Raw genomic sequence first — 17,217 nt, 5'->3', positions numbered from 1 at the left:
ACAAACGCCGCTCAACTCTGACGTCGTCGTCGTCGTCGTTCATCGCCGTTACCGCAGCTGTTTTTTTTTGCTGTGTGGTTTTTCGAATCTCTCAAACTCATATAGGCTCCCTCGTAATAGAAGAGACGAGCGTGGAGGATCGCAAGCTCTGTTTTGTGGGGACTCACGGCGCGCGCACTACACAAAACAGCCTTTGTATGTCCGATCAGTTTACAAAGAACATTCGTACGTGACGGTAGCGGATTTTTCGTTTTTCGCACCAACGTCTTCCGGAATTGAAACGGCGTCCGGTTCGCGCTCAGGATATACCGGAGGTTTCGATACGTTCTATTAGTGATTCAACGCGTTATCCGTTTAGCCTTTGCTGTTGTTGTTTTTTCAAGTGTGCAGAATTGAAGGAGATCTATTTTGTGAGTTATTTATTGTATTGTGTGTGCTATTGATAGGAATGTCCAAACGCAATGGAACCTACATAAGTGTTGGTCAGTGTGTCAGTATGTAACAAAGCAAGGGGTTTATTTTTTCACTAAATGATGATCGTAAATCCGATCTGGTTCAACACTATATGAGTGCACAATCAAACCTGGTGAAGATACGAAAATCCCTAAATCCACTGCCCCAGTGTCTAGTTCCCACGCGATGTAACAGTGAAGTAATAACGAATTTATCGCTATTACCTAACGCTTATTTATTTTTCTCTCGTCTCGTTTTATCTTTTCCTTCGAATAAATAACGGCAAGCGTAAAGTTGTGTGATGAAAAAAAAAGTGCATGATCCAAGAGCACACGGTGCTACGATAGAAAGTGAAAATAATACACCTCGAGAGTCATCTCTCCGCCAATCGCATCCATCCATAGGCAAGGTCCTCCATTTCTCGGTAAAGTTAAAGCGACTCGGCCCGGAGATGAAGTAATCACCGCGGCAAAACGGTAGACAAGCGCAGACACGCTGCCGGTCTGCAGCCCGCAGAAGAGAGTGAGATAAGACCACAAAACCAAGAGAGATAGGAGTGTAACAAAAAGAAAGTGAAAAGAGTTGTAGAGAGAAGTGTTTGAAGAAAAAATAAAAATAAAGGAGGGAGAGAAAGAAATGATTTATGCAATCGCCAGCAATACGCAAAGTGTTTACTGCAAAAGAGTGTGGCCAAAAAATTGGCGCATAAATAGTGTTACATAATCGATTGGTCCGCATAATGGGAAGCACGTGGATGGCACGGAACAAATACGGAAGAATGTACCGCCAGTGATGCCAGAAGCGACACCTAGCAAGCGTGGGTGAAATTCCGACATTGATGCTAGTCAAAGTGATTTGAATTGTTGTTGTGTTTTATTTTGTATTATTAACAAGTGTTAATTGGCATTATTTCGTCATCTACACATCATTGCTGTTTCGTAGTTTGTTTATGTCTTTATTCGTTTTCCATTGCAAACATTGCTTTGTATTTTATGCTTCAATTAAATAAATTTGTTTTGCAACATCTCGCAAACTGTGTGCTTCGCAAATTTACACAGCATCACTAATATATCTCTTGAATGGATGGTGGTTTTGCAGTCTTCTCCGGCTCCAGCATCATTGCAATAGAGTAAATCGAGAAAAAACATTAACACCAACAGCGTCAGGCGTCAACGGACGGCAAAAGTTTTGTACGTCGAACAAGAGAGCAGAAAAAGCTCATCACTTAACGAAGTTGATAGAGTCTATAGGATTGAGCATCACGAGAGCTGCATCAGGATCGTCTAAGGGAAATAATATTTGACTCGGTAAGTTCAAAATGTCGATTTTTAAGGGCTTGATATAATTGGCGCATTGAAACCATGATACAGTTGAACAAAATTTAGACATAAAACTGTAATGTTCGGTTATCGGTTATAGAATGTTTACAGAACAAAAAATATATTTTCGGGTTGTGATGTTTACTGATATCAAATAGATTTATCCTCCATATTGTTTCCTCTCTAGAAACACTATTTTTCTCATGAATAAATAAGGCATACTTCCAATTGGGGAATATGACGTGTATGACAAACATTTGGACACGAAAATTTATCTTCAAGATAAATGAAAATCAAAAACAAAAAAAAAGTCAAATCAAATCGATCATACATTGGCTATCAAAGGAAAACAGGTAATAGGCGAGAACTAAATAGAACTAAACTAAATCTCAGACTGCAGTGAAACGTTGTGGGTGTAAATTCAATGGTCATTTAAGAAACTTCTTGAAATCCTAAAAAAAACTAGACTACTATTAGGAAAGAACCAAAGTTTTTTTTCCAAATTTATACAAAAAACTCTAATCGAAAAACTGTAAACCATTAAAAATTTTGATCAAAGAATAGAATGAAGTAACTTCTTCAAATTTTCACGAATAAATATAATAATACTGCCATTCCATGTCAAACCGATATAGTGATTCTCAGATTTTCGTGAAAAGTGGTAATTTTGTTTTTATCACAAAACATTAGACCCGTATTTTTTTATTCTATTTTAGGGTGGTTCGAAAAATCAATTATTTCCACTTTTTCCCAAAAATTAGTTTTTTTAATAATTCATAACTTTTGAAACACTGAACCATTTTACATGATGGATATATCAAATTGAAGCCAATGAGCTAGCAATTATTAAAAAAAATTGAACTGGCATAGAAGCCGAATTTTATTTTCGTAGTTGTTGGTTGTAGTCGTTTTTTATTGTTTTCGTGGCTTTGGACTAGAGGACGATATATTTTTTTATATTTTTTCTTGATAGCTGAGGATTTTTTACTTAAACTTAAACTGAAATATCTCTGTATGGGAAAATCTTACAGGAACGTTCTAGGAACCATATAAAAGCTGGTTGATAAGGTTAATTGTATTTGCCGTTGAGTTGGTTAGCAAAAAAAATTGTTATTCCAGAAAACCTTTGAAAAACCAGAAAACCTTAATATGGTCATTTCTCATTTCAAAAAGTTACCCCATAAAAAATGTTCACCACCTCGAAAAAACACCCTACGCCAAATATCAGCTCAATCGGACTTAAGGAAGCGTGGCGCAAAGCGGTCAAAGTTTGAGTTTTTTGAAAATCGAAAAATCACCCAAAGGGGGAGTAAAGGAAATCAACTTCATTTATTAGTGTAACAGACATTAAAATTTGAGTTTTTTTTGGAAAAACGAAAGATCACCGAAAATCGGGGTTTTCAAAAAAAATTGTTGATGCCAAAGGTCGTGAAATTGCATTACTCTTCGAGGTTTACTGTTATCTCGAAAAAAAAAAATTGTCAAAAAATTTTTTTTTTGCGCTTGGTCGTTTTTCCATTTGAAAAGTCGATTTTTGACAAAAAAAATTACATAACCGTAAGTCTCGACGTGTCATGCAATATTAAGACATTTGACATGAAACAAAATTTTGAAAACCCCTATTTACGGTGATTTTTTCGGTTTTCAAAAAAACGAAAATTTTAACTTCTGCAACACTAATAAATGATGTTCGAATGACCTAATATTTTGCATAGGGTATATTATCATGCAAATCAACATTTCGCAACAAGTTCCGAATGAAAAAAATCGAGATAACTATTTTTATTGGCACTTAAAACCATACGTTTCGTCTCGTATTTAAAAAAAAAATCTCAGACTGTCGATCTTTGACAAAAAAAATTTCGACATTTAACATTTGGCATCAACAATTTTTTTCGACAACCCCGATTTCCTCAACTCCTTCCTTGGGCGATTTTTTGATTTAAAAAAAATCAAACTTTGACCGCTTTGTGCCACTCTCCCCTAAGTCCGATTGAGCTGATATTTTGCATCGGATTTTTTTCGAGGTGGTAAAAATTTTTTATGGGGTAACTTTCTGAAATTTTAGGGTCGATTTTTTCCCATACATTCATTGGCACCCTGACCAACACACACCGAGATAAAATATATAGGTAAAATTTTCACCTAAAAGTTGCAGCTTCAAAACGATCCCATCGATTTGCGTTGATTTTTCAAGAAGTTACAGCATGTCAAAAATCACTTAAAACTCACTCTGTTCGTCCAATTTTTTTTGTCGAGTGTAGATAGTATTCGACAAAGTTTTAGATCTCATTAAATTTTCGACGAAGATGTGAACTTCATATCTTTAATAGTTTCTGGAATATATGGCATTTTTGTCTGGAGACTACTGAAAAAAATAATGTTTTACTCGTTTAAAAAAAAGTTTGCAGAACATGTCAATCGCGATAATTTACACAAAAATATGTTACGAGTAAAATATTAGTAGTAATTTTTCAAAGAAAACATGAAAAAGTTGATGTTGGAAAAACTCTTCATCGGTAGCAGTGCCTTTCTGCCATTGTATGGATGACTTGTTGGTAATTGTATGGTATATATATAAATAATGATATATGATATATGTATGTTTGTACCATATATTTTTTAGAATTAAAAACAAAATTTGAGGAAAATTACTTTTAATTTTCAAGATATTTGATATTTTTTATGAAAAATTGAACGATTTCCTGTATTTCATTATTGAACCAAAATTTTGTAAGTCTCATAATTTTTGAGGTATTTAAAAAAATGCGAAAAAACTCAAGATTGCAAAGATATTCTCACTCAAAATCTCTAAGCCCTTCAAAATTTCAGTTCTTTGACTAAATGTAGGAAATCGGTTTCATCAAAAATATTAAATAATTTTTTTTTTTTACTTTAATTGAGAAAAAATTGAAAATTAAAATTAGTTTTCAAAGGTGTATTTGTTTTTTAAATTCTAAAAATAATTATGTGAATAACAATTACCAATAACAGTTCGGCTGAGAAAAGTTCATAAGGTTGACGTTTAGATGGCGCCTCTTGCAAAAATCTACTTGACTATCCCAAAGCACCATCTTTCAACGGATACATGTCAAAATTCAACAGCAATCGATCGATTGGTTCGTAAATTACAGCATTGAGAGTGAAGCAACTTTTGTTATTGTGAAAAAATGGAAAAATCCGAATTTTGTGTATTGATAAAGCATTGCTTTTTCGAACAACGACGAAGCGCCTAAAAATTTGAGGAAAGGAAAAGGAAAACTGAGGTAAAACGGAAAAAAAAGAAAATTCAAACACTAGCTAAGTTGAGGAAGCAGAAAGAACGGATGAAGCAGAAAGGAAAATTTGTAGAACTGAAAAAAGCAAAAAAAGCTGAAAATTCACGAACTAAGAAAGCTAAAGGATCATGATAAAATAAATGAAACTGAAGAAACGGAAATGAAGAATCAATATTTAAGTTGTGTGAATAACCTTGAATTATTTTATTATTATATTTTGGACAACACATAACTTGAATTCAAATATATAATTATCATTTGAGCAATAGATTTTTCGATAAGTCCTTTCTAGGGTATTTTCTTGAATGCCTAAACTATAGAAATATGAAGGAAAAAAATTTTGCTTTTTTTCAGATTTCTAGACTAGAATACTCCCTTAAGGTATATGACTTGCGTTTCCGATGTGCATCTCGGGTTTTTGCAAGTCTTCTGTCCGGAGTATCTGAGAAATGATCCATTCTATCGTGCCTGACATCAGAGGGTGAAACGCTCGCTTCGAAGTGGATGATTTCTTGGGGGTGAGCATACGTGGGCGACCGGGAGTTTTGCAAAATATCTGGACTTGATAGGATTTCGAAACCTCAGTCCGAAAAATCGGTAAATTAATATTGAAATGAGGATTCCAAAAAGAACCTGATTTTTTTATGTTTCTAAATTCAGTAGACTTCGTTGTGTCAGCGGATCCAGTGAACTTTCCGGGTCCTACAAGTAGGCCTGACACATTGGCTACTTTTTTTGGTATCTTTTTTTTTGTTCTTTAATTTCTTGGTCATTGTCGAGATGCCAACAAAATTTTTTAAAAAACTGGAAAAAAATTGAAAAAAAAACTGGAAAAAGCTGGAAGAATTGATTTTAATTTATATCACAATTTTATTTATATTACTAACAAAAATTAGGATATACACCCAGGTTTTTTACGAGGTTTTTTACGCTGATTTTCCGATTAACGCGATTTTTTAAGCGTTTTTTTACGAAATACGTATCCCCCGCGTTAAAAAAAACCGTTAAAAAACTGTGACTGTATCAGTATGTAGCATCCTTGCTACATACATCTTTGCTTCCTTGCGTCGGTTCACAGCAGGGATTCTCAAAGTATTTTGGGCGAGAGACCTCTTTTCCAGAACGAAGTGATACCACAGACCCCTATCGCCAAATGACTTTAAAAATTCAATTTCTATTTTTTTTTCTTATTCATACAAAATACCTACCAATTTAAAAAGTTTGCAGTTGGTTGAATAAGTAAACTTGACATAATTTTCTCACCAAAATTCAACAAAACAAATAAGTCTAGTGCTCAGTAATAAATTCAGTCAATATTAAGTGTGGTTTATAACTATTCACACAAATTACCGAAGTAGGTGATAAATTTTTGAAAAAATAATTGAAATCGTAAACTAAGGAGAAAAAAACATAAAATTTAGTCTGATGGATGGACCTGGTGATTTTCTAGGTAAGTGTATTATAATTCAAGCTTCAACGAATTTGAGAATACAAATGATCTGGCAATCTAAACGCAAGCTTGTTATACAGTAAACTATCAGGAGGATATTGGGACTTGAATTTGATCATGACTTCTTTTGTGTTAAATCGCGGATATGTGTCAAATAGAGAGCAAGCCAAAACTAGGGATATCATCTGATCGGACTTATAAACACTTGTCACTGCTACGATTATGACCAACCCTTTGTCATTCTTTGAGATATCTTCTTGGATGGCACTAACAATCCCAGTGGAACTTTTGCTTTCTCATTGTAGGTATCACTTGCGTCATTTTTATTAGTAGCCGTAGTAGTTAGGGGTCGATTTTTAGACCTCGTGGACCCCCAAAATCAGATTTCGTTTATTTCAACTCCGATATTTACCAATATTTACCCCTAGGGGATATCGATCACTTTGAGAATCCCTGGTTTACAGTGAAATGAATAAAATCCAGGTTTCAGAACTTCCTAAATTCATTATCGATATCCTGAAATATTTGGAAGACTTTGAAGGAGAGAAAAATTTACATATGCCTTTCTATCAATCAATTGTTTAATGATTAACACGTTGAGCCCCGATTTTTTCTTGCTGCGCTTCCCATTCAGCCCACATCAAGAGTGTTTTCACAATATCAGTGTCGGTCTAAGTTCCCAAAAATACTTAAAAGAAAATAGTCAGAAATTCGACTAAAATGTAATAACATTTTGTAAAACATCCGAAAACAAACCGTATATTTTTTATTTTTGTAATTGTCAGTCCCAGTGAGTCAGCGCTTTCCTACCAAAAAGCTCAATGTCGGCCCCTAGGGACAGACGCGGGGTTCAACGTGTTAAAGGATTATTGAAATTAAAATAGCTTTAGAACTTGATTGCAGAGTGTAATGCAAAACCTCATCGAATTGGTCTTGAAATCAGTTACGGCGTTGTGTGAAATTTTACATATTGACAAATATTCATTGATCAACGTTTCAATAGCAGCACCAATATAAACATTATCCAAACCGACATAATTTTCATAATCGAACTGAATATCAATAGAAGAGGGGTAAATTAGTGAAAATCCACCATATTGTACTTCTGTGGAATTTAAAAAAAAATATTCAGCCACAATTACGCACGAGTGGAAGAAAAGAAAATTATTTTGAGGAATAAAAAACATGAAAATGCCGAAGAAATAAAAAAGCTGAATAAAGCTGTGAAAATTTAAAAAAAACTGGAGATTTTTCGACTATGGCTGTTTCGCTTGGATACTTAAAAAATACTGGCAATGTCATTGTAGAATTCACCATCGCTCCCGAAGTCGTCTTCTGAATCTACTTCGTCATGTCCCCATACCGTACTGGAAAACAAACCTAAAAGACACAAAAATAGACTAAATTTATGCAAAACAGCTGTATCCGATGTTAATTTTCAGAAGATTACACTTCAACAGTAGTCTGATTTTTTTCGTTCAACCGCCCAACACCGCCTCAAGGCGGTGTTCGCGACTGAGAGCGCGAAAAGGAGCAAGAATCCCTATTCCCAATTATCAATGTCCATCCCTATCCTTATTCCCATCCAAATCACTCCCTCCGATTCTAAATGCAGTGTGTGGTGCAGAACACAACTACAGACAGTAACAATTTCCGAAGTAAAGCATAAAACTAAACAAATACCAACGTAAATTCATTCCTACCATTACATATTTTTCCATTCGAATTCCAACTTTTACTAGTGTCAGATCGCTAATAAATCCATCCAATGTTTAGTAGTATCCAAAGTGTTTGATTTTCCAAGTGTTTAATTCTCCAGTGCAAGCCACATCCAAATGGTCTTCCACAAGACCAAAGTGCGATATTATTCCGAATCTGAGCTATCAACCCAGGCCTCCTTCAGCCGAAGGATTCGCCATATTCTTTAATGGTGTGATCTACCAGGCGGGTTATAGTTTTTACCGAAAAACTGTAGCTTTTTCTTACCATAACAACAAAACTTGATGTCGAACGCAAAATACTACTCAAAATAAACTTACCGACCAATTTTTCCACCAATTGAATGTTCAAAAAGTGTGCTCATTTTTCGTTTGGAGTGCACGACCGAAATCGAATTATTTTTTTTCTTTCTTATCTCGAATTTTCGACTTTCAACATAAAATACTCCTAGCAGAAACTAGCCAACATTAAACCAATGTGTTTTTATGATAGATGAAAGTATTTTGAAAAATAATGTCTGAATACAGTCGAAGCTCTCTTCAACGACAATCTTTATAGCAACAAATCTCTAACGACATATCCAAAGGTCCCTTCAAAATCGCATAGGAATTCTTTTCTTTATTGCGACATTCCCTATAACGACCTTTCCCTATAACGACACATTATCGCTTCTATTTACTTAAACATTACCTTCTCTATTGCGACCATTTTTAATTTCACTCCACTGATAGTGTGTGTGTCGATGTCAGTGCCTGCGAACGTAAATAGTTTATGTTGTGTATTATAAGGTTTAATCAACTGTGAACATCTATTCACGCCCAACTGATTTAAAATTTCGGATACTTACAAAAACAGAAATTTAAACAATAAAAGATAGGGAAAGCTCATTGAAACAAATTGATCGAAGAGTTGTTGTATGTACAAGAATCTCGTCCTAGAGCAAAAAAAATAAATTGCATTAAATTTGTAATAAATAAATGTATTGTTTGTGCAATTGTTATATGGATAAAGCATTTGATATTAAATCCAGGCAATAACTTGGAGTATCGTTTGTTTCACTTCGAAAACATTCACTGCCCAAAATGAGTTGAAATACACAAAAATCTTTAACGCTAAAAATAAATTAAACATAATTCGAAGGTTCGAAAAGGGCACTAAAAAGACAACATTGTCTAATGAATTCAATGTGCCGCACAATTCATTCATCATCAAAAATATGGACTAAAGTCGTGAAAAGGGTAAGGATACTGGCTTCAATGATGTTAATTGGTATATTTTGTCTGGCGATGGGATAAATAAAATCAATCATTTTTCAGATCAGGGCCTGACGGAGTATCAACTATAAGCCCACCCTTTCAAAACCAGCAAGCAGATGCTTTCCAGATTATCTATGCTGGTTTATTAGTAAAAAATCAATTGACAATTTACAATTTGGGTCTTTCGTAGCCTAAGTGGTTGCGTGTCCGCTACTAAGCGAACAATCATGAGCTTATAACTCAGGGCCCTCAACTGACTATCTTTATGTGTTATTCTAGCTATTAAGTCCATACATCAATCATCATGTGATGGTGATCCCAGCCTCTCATTCCACATACGATCGATCTGCTGCTTCGGTAATTGGTGTCATTTATAAACACAACAATGGAAGCCTCATATCAACAGTCCCGCTGTGTCCAACTGTGAACATTCGAACAATAGGAATATTCTCACGCCGAAAAATGCGACATGTGTTGTGTATCGATAGAATAGTATACTCTAACGCCTAAACGGCTGATGTGTGATAGATAAAAGTGTGTATTGATGAGATAGGAATACTTTTACGCCTAAATGGCTACTGTGTAATATACAACATGAGAAAAATGTACACGATAAATTCGGCTCTGTTACAGCTGAATTGCTAGATGAGCCTAAACATAAAAATAAACAGATGGGATAAAAAAATGCTATTTTTTTCTATCTAGAGAAAAATTTGTATCCGACGAATGAGCTTTTATATTCATTGTTTAACGTTTTTTGATTCAAGATGGTTAGACATCAATTGCTTTTGTTTCTAATATAATTTAATTGTTTTGCGTGAGCTTGGGCGTTTCTCTCCTTATAGCGACATCTAAGCTCTCTATAACGACAATCTTTTATAGCGACAGTTCTCTATAACGATGGTCCCTTACTATGTCGCTATAGAGAGCTTTCACTGTAATTAAAAAAAAAGTCGTGAAGCCCGTCTAAAGCGTCCCATGCTATCGATAAAAAAGGAGTGGCGTTCTTACCGTGTTGACCGTGTGTCACATACTAAACTACTGAGTAAACTATCGTCAGTCTTTCAATTTTCTGGAGGTGCTGTAAACTTGATTAAATCTTATCTTACTGATCGTATCCAAACAGTCTATCATAACGGTGTTTTTTCATCATTTCAAGAGTTCAAAACTGGTGTACCACAAGGGTCGATTCTAGGCCCTCTGCTGTTTTCGTTATGTATAAACGACTTACCTTCGGTTCTTCACTATTGCTTCGTACATTTATTCGCGGACGATGTTCAGATTTACCTATGTGAAGAAAAAAAATCAAGCATTGACGAGATGGCCAGAAAACTAAATCACGATCTAAGAAACCTTAACGAATGTTCCTGTAGAAACCTTTTAGAAATAAATCCGATGAAAACTAAAGCGCTCTTAATTAGTAGACTTAGGATTCCACCGAGAGCTCCTGAACTATTCATAGGCGGGAATGTAGTACAATTTGTGGAAAAAGCATCGAACCTTAGTGTTGTTTTCACCGATAACCTATCCTGGGATGGTTATGTGAACATGCAGTGTAGAAAAATCTATGGGAGCTTAATCTTACTACTAGACATCTAGATGTTGGTACCAAAATTAAGCTTTTCAAAACGTTGGTTTTGCCGCGTTTTATGTACTGTGATTTTCTTTATAGTAATGCAACGGCAGCTTCTTTGAATAAGTTGCGAGCAGCCTTGAATGCTAGTCTGCGATATATTTATAATTTATCGAGATACTGTAGAGTATCGTACCTACAAAATACGCTAATAGGGTGTTCATTCTGGCAATTCTTGGAATACAGATCATGTCTAAATTTGCACAAAATAGTTACCTCAAGAAAGCCTAATTACCTTTTTAGTAAGCTGATTCCAATGCGGCAATCTCGAACCATGAACTTCATAATTCCTTATCATGAATCTTCGTACTATGGACAGTCATTCTTCGTGAGAAGCATTGTAATTTGGAACGCGTTACCTATCAACATAAAATCAATTAAATCCGCTTCAGGATTTAAGCGGGAACTCCTTGCTAGATTTGATAGCATGAATTAGAACAATAAATAGTTGGCACCTTCAAGAACTAGTGTAGTTTAGTTTTTAATTGAATGAAATAAGCCAAATGAATTCTTTTTGTGGCATTGAAAAGAAGACTTTGTCTTAAGTCACAATTATTATGAGCAAATAAATAAATAAAATAAATAAAGGCGGGGTTGGGTTGTAGAGGGTTAAGGTATATGATTACTTTTACGCCGCAGTATCACTTGGTGCGGCAGCTCGAAACTTTTAATAAATGATAGTATCCAATCTAGATTCTGAAAAACTATGTATAGGCATCATCAAACACACGAATGGCGAATGAAATGTAAATGTGATATTTGTAGTGAATAAATGAGTATTTTTTATGCTATAAAATGGATTTTTCTCTGCAACGAATATTTTCGATGGTACAGATTTTTGGAAGATAAAGTACAGATGAGTAAGGTTTTTAACCCCTATGGTACAGATTAAAATGTGGCAACACTGGTCCAAAGTTTAATTCTTATTTGCTTCAATTTAAAAACAGTTTTAACGACTTTTCTCGATGTTTTCAATCAAATAGGTAAGGTAAATGATTTTAGTTTGTCCAGTCGATAATATGATCATGGTTTGTCCACTGTTTTGAATGCTTTAGTTCAACGCACCTGTGTCAAATTAGGTATTCGAATATTTCAAAACATATAAATAATATTGTCTTCTTCATGATTTTTATATGACGATGATTTATAAAATCCACATGCTATTGGTGTCAAAGCGCCCCTCACTTGAGCTAACTTTTAATCAATCACCAGATGATTATTTGGCACGTATTCAGACCTTTTTTGGATTATAACACGTACAAATGTTCTAAACATCATGCTTGCATACCATTTGTATCAGATTTACATAGCTAAACCATGTAATTAACGCATTTAGATGACCTGAATTCAGATCATGAGTTGTCCGATTCACTAATGTTGTTTTGTCCACCTGATTTCTATGGCATCCGCTTGGCGCGCTGCAGTTTGTTTATTGTGTCCTTCGCGCATAGCAGAAATAAAGTTTCTCTGTGTTGGGGTGAACACTTTCAAAATGCCCAAGAAAAGGCAATATTCTGAAGAAAGCCTAAATTATGGATGGATCAAAATGATGACAGTAAACTCAAGCAATGATAAATGCAACATCCACTTGAAAAATTGAGTTTTTTCATTTAAAAATTGTGATTTCTTAAACCGGACAAACTATTTTTTGGACAAATCATGATCAGAGCTGGACAAACCATGCTCATAATTTCTCTTTGAGGAAAATCGTTAAAAAACATTAAAATTTGAATAATTTCAACGCCATACGGTAGAATTAGAAACTAGAGACTAAGGGCTTTTCAACATACCCAAGCTCGTCTTAATTATATGTCACTAGCTGACCCGGCAAACTTCGTCCCGCTCAAAATTTGTTTTTTGTTATCAATACCTTCAAACATTCACGTTTTCTTACTAAGCGCAAGTTCATGAGTCCAATCGCAGAACAGTTCATTGATTGATCTTCTAATCGACCCCGTTGAATTTACCTTTTACTATAAAATTCCTAGTATTTCTAACAAAACTCATCATTATAATATCAGATTATTTTCAAACACAATTATCTTTCAAGATTTTTCAACCACATGCAAATAACATGTTTCTCCGTTACATGAAATAAATGGTTTATACAGAAAATATGATAGTATAAAGACATCCCTAAATCGGACAATTCCATCCTCGAGTTCTGCTCTTATCAACACATCCGGCGATCTAACTAATGACTAACAGCACTTGTCACTATGTAATTGTAGAACATATGGGAATTTAAAGTTCCGAATTTTCCGTTTTTCCTTCAGAGTTTTCCGAAAGTTTTCAATTGTCATGTTTGGTTGGAATATTTTTGGTTGAAATATGTGTAATATTTTTATAGGACCCCCTCTCCATTCCAGAGGAGGTCATACCACTTTAGAAACATTTTTCATACCCAAAAACCCTCACATCCCAAATTGTGCTTGATTAGTTTTCGAGTTATGCAGAAATTTGTATTTGATTTGTATGACAGCCCACCCTTAGAGAGCGGGAGGAGTGTCTAACCACCATAGAAATAGAAATATTTATTGCATCCTAAAACCTCCACATGCCAAATTTGGTTTGCTTGATAAATTTTCGAGTAATTCAGAAATTTGTGTTTCATTTTTATGGCAAAGTTTTAGTGGGGAACTAATTTCGTACCCAGATGTTGACACCGTACCGTTGTCATCGTGGATACATTTCATTTCGTTTCCACAGTGAATTGTATTCGAGAATCAGGCCCATAGACTATAGAACCACGGTTTCGTGCTTCCTACAGAACTTTATAACTCAAATCTTTATGACAGAATTTGGGCCCACAAATGCATGCAAATAGTTGTCTATTACCCGTGTTCAATGCAAACAAACGTGCAAACGACATGCTCCAACAAACACTGTAATATCCCACGAGCGCAATAAATATCCATCAGTGTTTGATTCGTTTATTCCTCCTCTTAAAAATTATGCAATAACACGTCTCACGTCTTCGGAAGTGCTTACATCAACTCAGCTCAGCTTTTTTCCGTTTTCCGCCATTATCAGTCTTCGATAATCGCGCTCGTCTTAACACACCAGCTCTATAATGGATACACTGTAAACGTATTGAAGGTAGCGTACCTTTATTTTTCCAAAACACACAAATTTAATATATTCAATATTCTTCAAATCTTCAAAATCTGATATGACATGTTCGTTGTCAACATTCAACACCGACACATTTCCCGGTGCACCAACATTGTTTTGTTCATTTTGAAGCATCTCTAGGTTCGAGTTAAGTCAATACAGCTTTCAAAGCACAGACAAAAAAGAACGAGAAAAGTGGCTGCTGGCAGATAAACAACAACAAAAAACAGTCACCTATATGGTGAACCCGGATGTAAAAGAGAGACTGTGGCGGCGGCGCGTTGCGATCGTCACATGAATAATCCGTCCACACAAGGGAGCCCCGCGTGCTTTCGGCGCTCCACTTGCGACCGTTCTCGGAGCTTTTGGGTATGTCGCTCACCGGTCGTTGATGTCTTCAACAGCTGATGCGAGCAGTTTGGGGCGTAAACAGTAAAAAGGCTCTGCCGGGGATTCTCTTCAATCGCGTTTTAGTGTTATTTTTTAGAACCATGTGGGTGAAGATACCAATAAAAAGATACCAATAACTTTTAATTACAACTGACATTTTTTGTAGCCGATGATAAGACAGTTTTATCATTTAAATTAGAAGCACACCATCCTACGAGAATATTCTGAAATGGTGGAGTGTTGGAATTGACCTATCTGGTCATGGGAACCATTTGAAATTTCAAGAAATTCACGAAAATGGACAAGTCCTAAGGCTAATATTTTTCGGAGGCGATAGAATGTCAATTTTATCATTTGAATTAGAAGCATACTATCCTCCGAGAATATTCTGAGATGGTGGAATGTTGGAATTGACCCATCTGGTCATGGGAACCATTTGAAATTTCAAGAAATTTACGATAATGGACAAGTCCTAAAGCTAATATTTTTTGGAGGCGATAGAATGTCGATTTTATCATTTGAATTAGAAGCATACCATCCTCCGAGAATATTCTGAGATGATGGAGTGTTGGAATTGACCCATCTGGTCATGGGAACCATTTGAAATTTCAAGAAATTTACGATAATGGACAAGTCCTAAGGCTAATATTTTTTGGAGGCGATAGAATGTCGATTTTATCATTTGAATTAGAAGCATACCATCCTACGAGAATATTCTGAGATGGTGGAGTGTTGGAATTGACCCATCTGGTCATGGGAACCATTTGAAATTTCAAGAAATTTACGATAATGGACAAGTCCTAAGGTTAATATTTTTTGGAGGCGATAGAATGTCGATTTTATCATTTGAATTAGAAGCATACCATCCTACGAGAATATTCTGAGATGGTGGAGTGTTGGAATTGACCCATCTGGTCATGGGAACCATTTTAAATTTCAAGAAATTTACGACAATGGACAAGTCCTAAGGCTAATATTTTTTGGAGGCGATAGAATGTCGATTTTATCATTTGAATTAGAAGCATACCATCCTACGAGAATATTCTGAGATGGTGGAGTGTTGGAATTGACCCATCTGGTCATGGGAACCATTTTAAATTTCAAGAAATTTACGATAATGGACAAGTCCTAAGGCTAATATTTTTCGGAGGCGATAGAATGTCAATTTTATCATTTGAATTAGAAGCATACTATCCTCTGAGAATATTCTGAGATGGTGGAATGTTGGAATTGACCCATCTGGTCATGGGAACCATTTTAAATTTCAAGAAATTTACGATAATGGACAAGTCCTAAGGCTAATATTTTTTGGAAGCGATAGAATGTCGATTTTATCATTTGAATTAGAAGCATACCATCCTACGAGAATATTCTGAGATGGTGGAGTGTTGGAATTGACCCATCTGGTCATGGGAATAATTTGAAATTTCAAGAAATTCACGAAAATGGACAAGTCCTAAGGCTAATATTTTTTGGAGGCGATAGAATGTCGATTTTATCATTTGAATTAGAAGCATACCATCCTACGAGAATATTCTGAGATGGTGGAGTGTTGGAATTGACCCATCTGGTCATGGGAACCATTTGAAATTTCAAGAAATTTACGATAATGGACAAGTCCTAAAGCTAATATTTTTTGGAGGCGATAGAATGTCGATTTTATCATTTGAATTAGAAGCATACCATCCTACGAGAATATTCTGAGATGGTGGAGTGTTGGAATTGACCCATCTGGTCATGGGAACCATTTTAAATTTCAAGAAATTTACGATAATGGACAAGTCCTAAGGCTAATATTTTTCGGAGGCGATAGAATGTCAATTTTATCATTTGAATTAGAAGCATACTATCCTCCGAGAATATTTTGAGATGGTGGAGTGTTGGAATTGACCCATCTGGTCATGGGAACCATTTGAAATTTCAAGAAATTTACGATAATGGACAAGTCCTAAGGCTAATATTTTTTGGAGGCGATAGAATGTCGATTTTATCATTTGAATTAGAAGCATACCATCCTACGAGAATATTCTGAGATGGTGGAGTGTTGGAATTGACCCATCTGGTCATGGGAACCATTTTAAATTTCAAGAAATTTACGACAATGAACAAGTCCTAAGGCTAATATTTTTTGGAGGCGATAGAATTTCGATTTTATCATTTGAATTAGAAGCATACCATCCTACGAGAATATTCTGAGATGGTGGAGTGATGGAATTGACCCATCTGGTCATGGGAACCATTTTAAATTTCAAGAAATTTACGATAATGGACAAGTCCTAAGGCTAATATTTTTCGGAGGCGATAGAATGTCAATTTTATCATTTGAATTAGAAGCATACTATCCTCCGAGAATATTCTGAGATGGTGGAATGTTGGAATTGACCCATCTGGTCATGGGAACCATTTTAAATTTCAAGAAATTTACGATAATGGACAAGTCCTAAGGCTAATATTTTTCGGAGGCGATAGAATGTCAATTTTATCATTTGAATTAGAAGCATACCATCCTATGAGAATATTTTGAGATGGTGGAGTGTTGGAATTGACTCATCTGGTCATGGGAACCATTTGAAATTTCAAGAAATTCACAAAAATGGACAAGTCC

General features: G+C 35.2%; 1 protein-coding gene across 5 annotated transcripts in view; it reads left to right on the top strand.

The window, feature by feature from the left end:
- Positions 1–135: 135 nt before the first annotated feature.
- Positions 136–17,217, top strand: part of LOC129775399 (dual oxidase maturation factor 1) — a 217,456-nt gene continuing 200,374 nt past the window's right edge. For 2 of the 5 annotated variants that reach the window (XM_055780113.1, XM_055780112.1), the window contains exons 1-2: positions 136–410; positions 1,552–1,760. The gene's annotated coding sequence lies outside the window, so the exon portion shown is untranslated. The other 3 variants (XM_055780115.1, XM_055780116.1, XM_055780114.1) reach the window with 3 other exon arrangements.

Source organism: Toxorhynchites rutilus, chromosome 3 (assembly GCF_029784135.1).
Source record: "Toxorhynchites rutilus septentrionalis strain SRP chromosome 3, ASM2978413v1, whole genome shotgun sequence".
NCBI classification, from domain to species: Eukaryota; Metazoa; Arthropoda; class Insecta; order Diptera; family Culicidae; genus Toxorhynchites; species Toxorhynchites rutilus.
The sequence above is the reverse complement of the archived record's forward strand: the minus strand, read 5'-3'. Positions and strand labels throughout refer to the sequence as shown.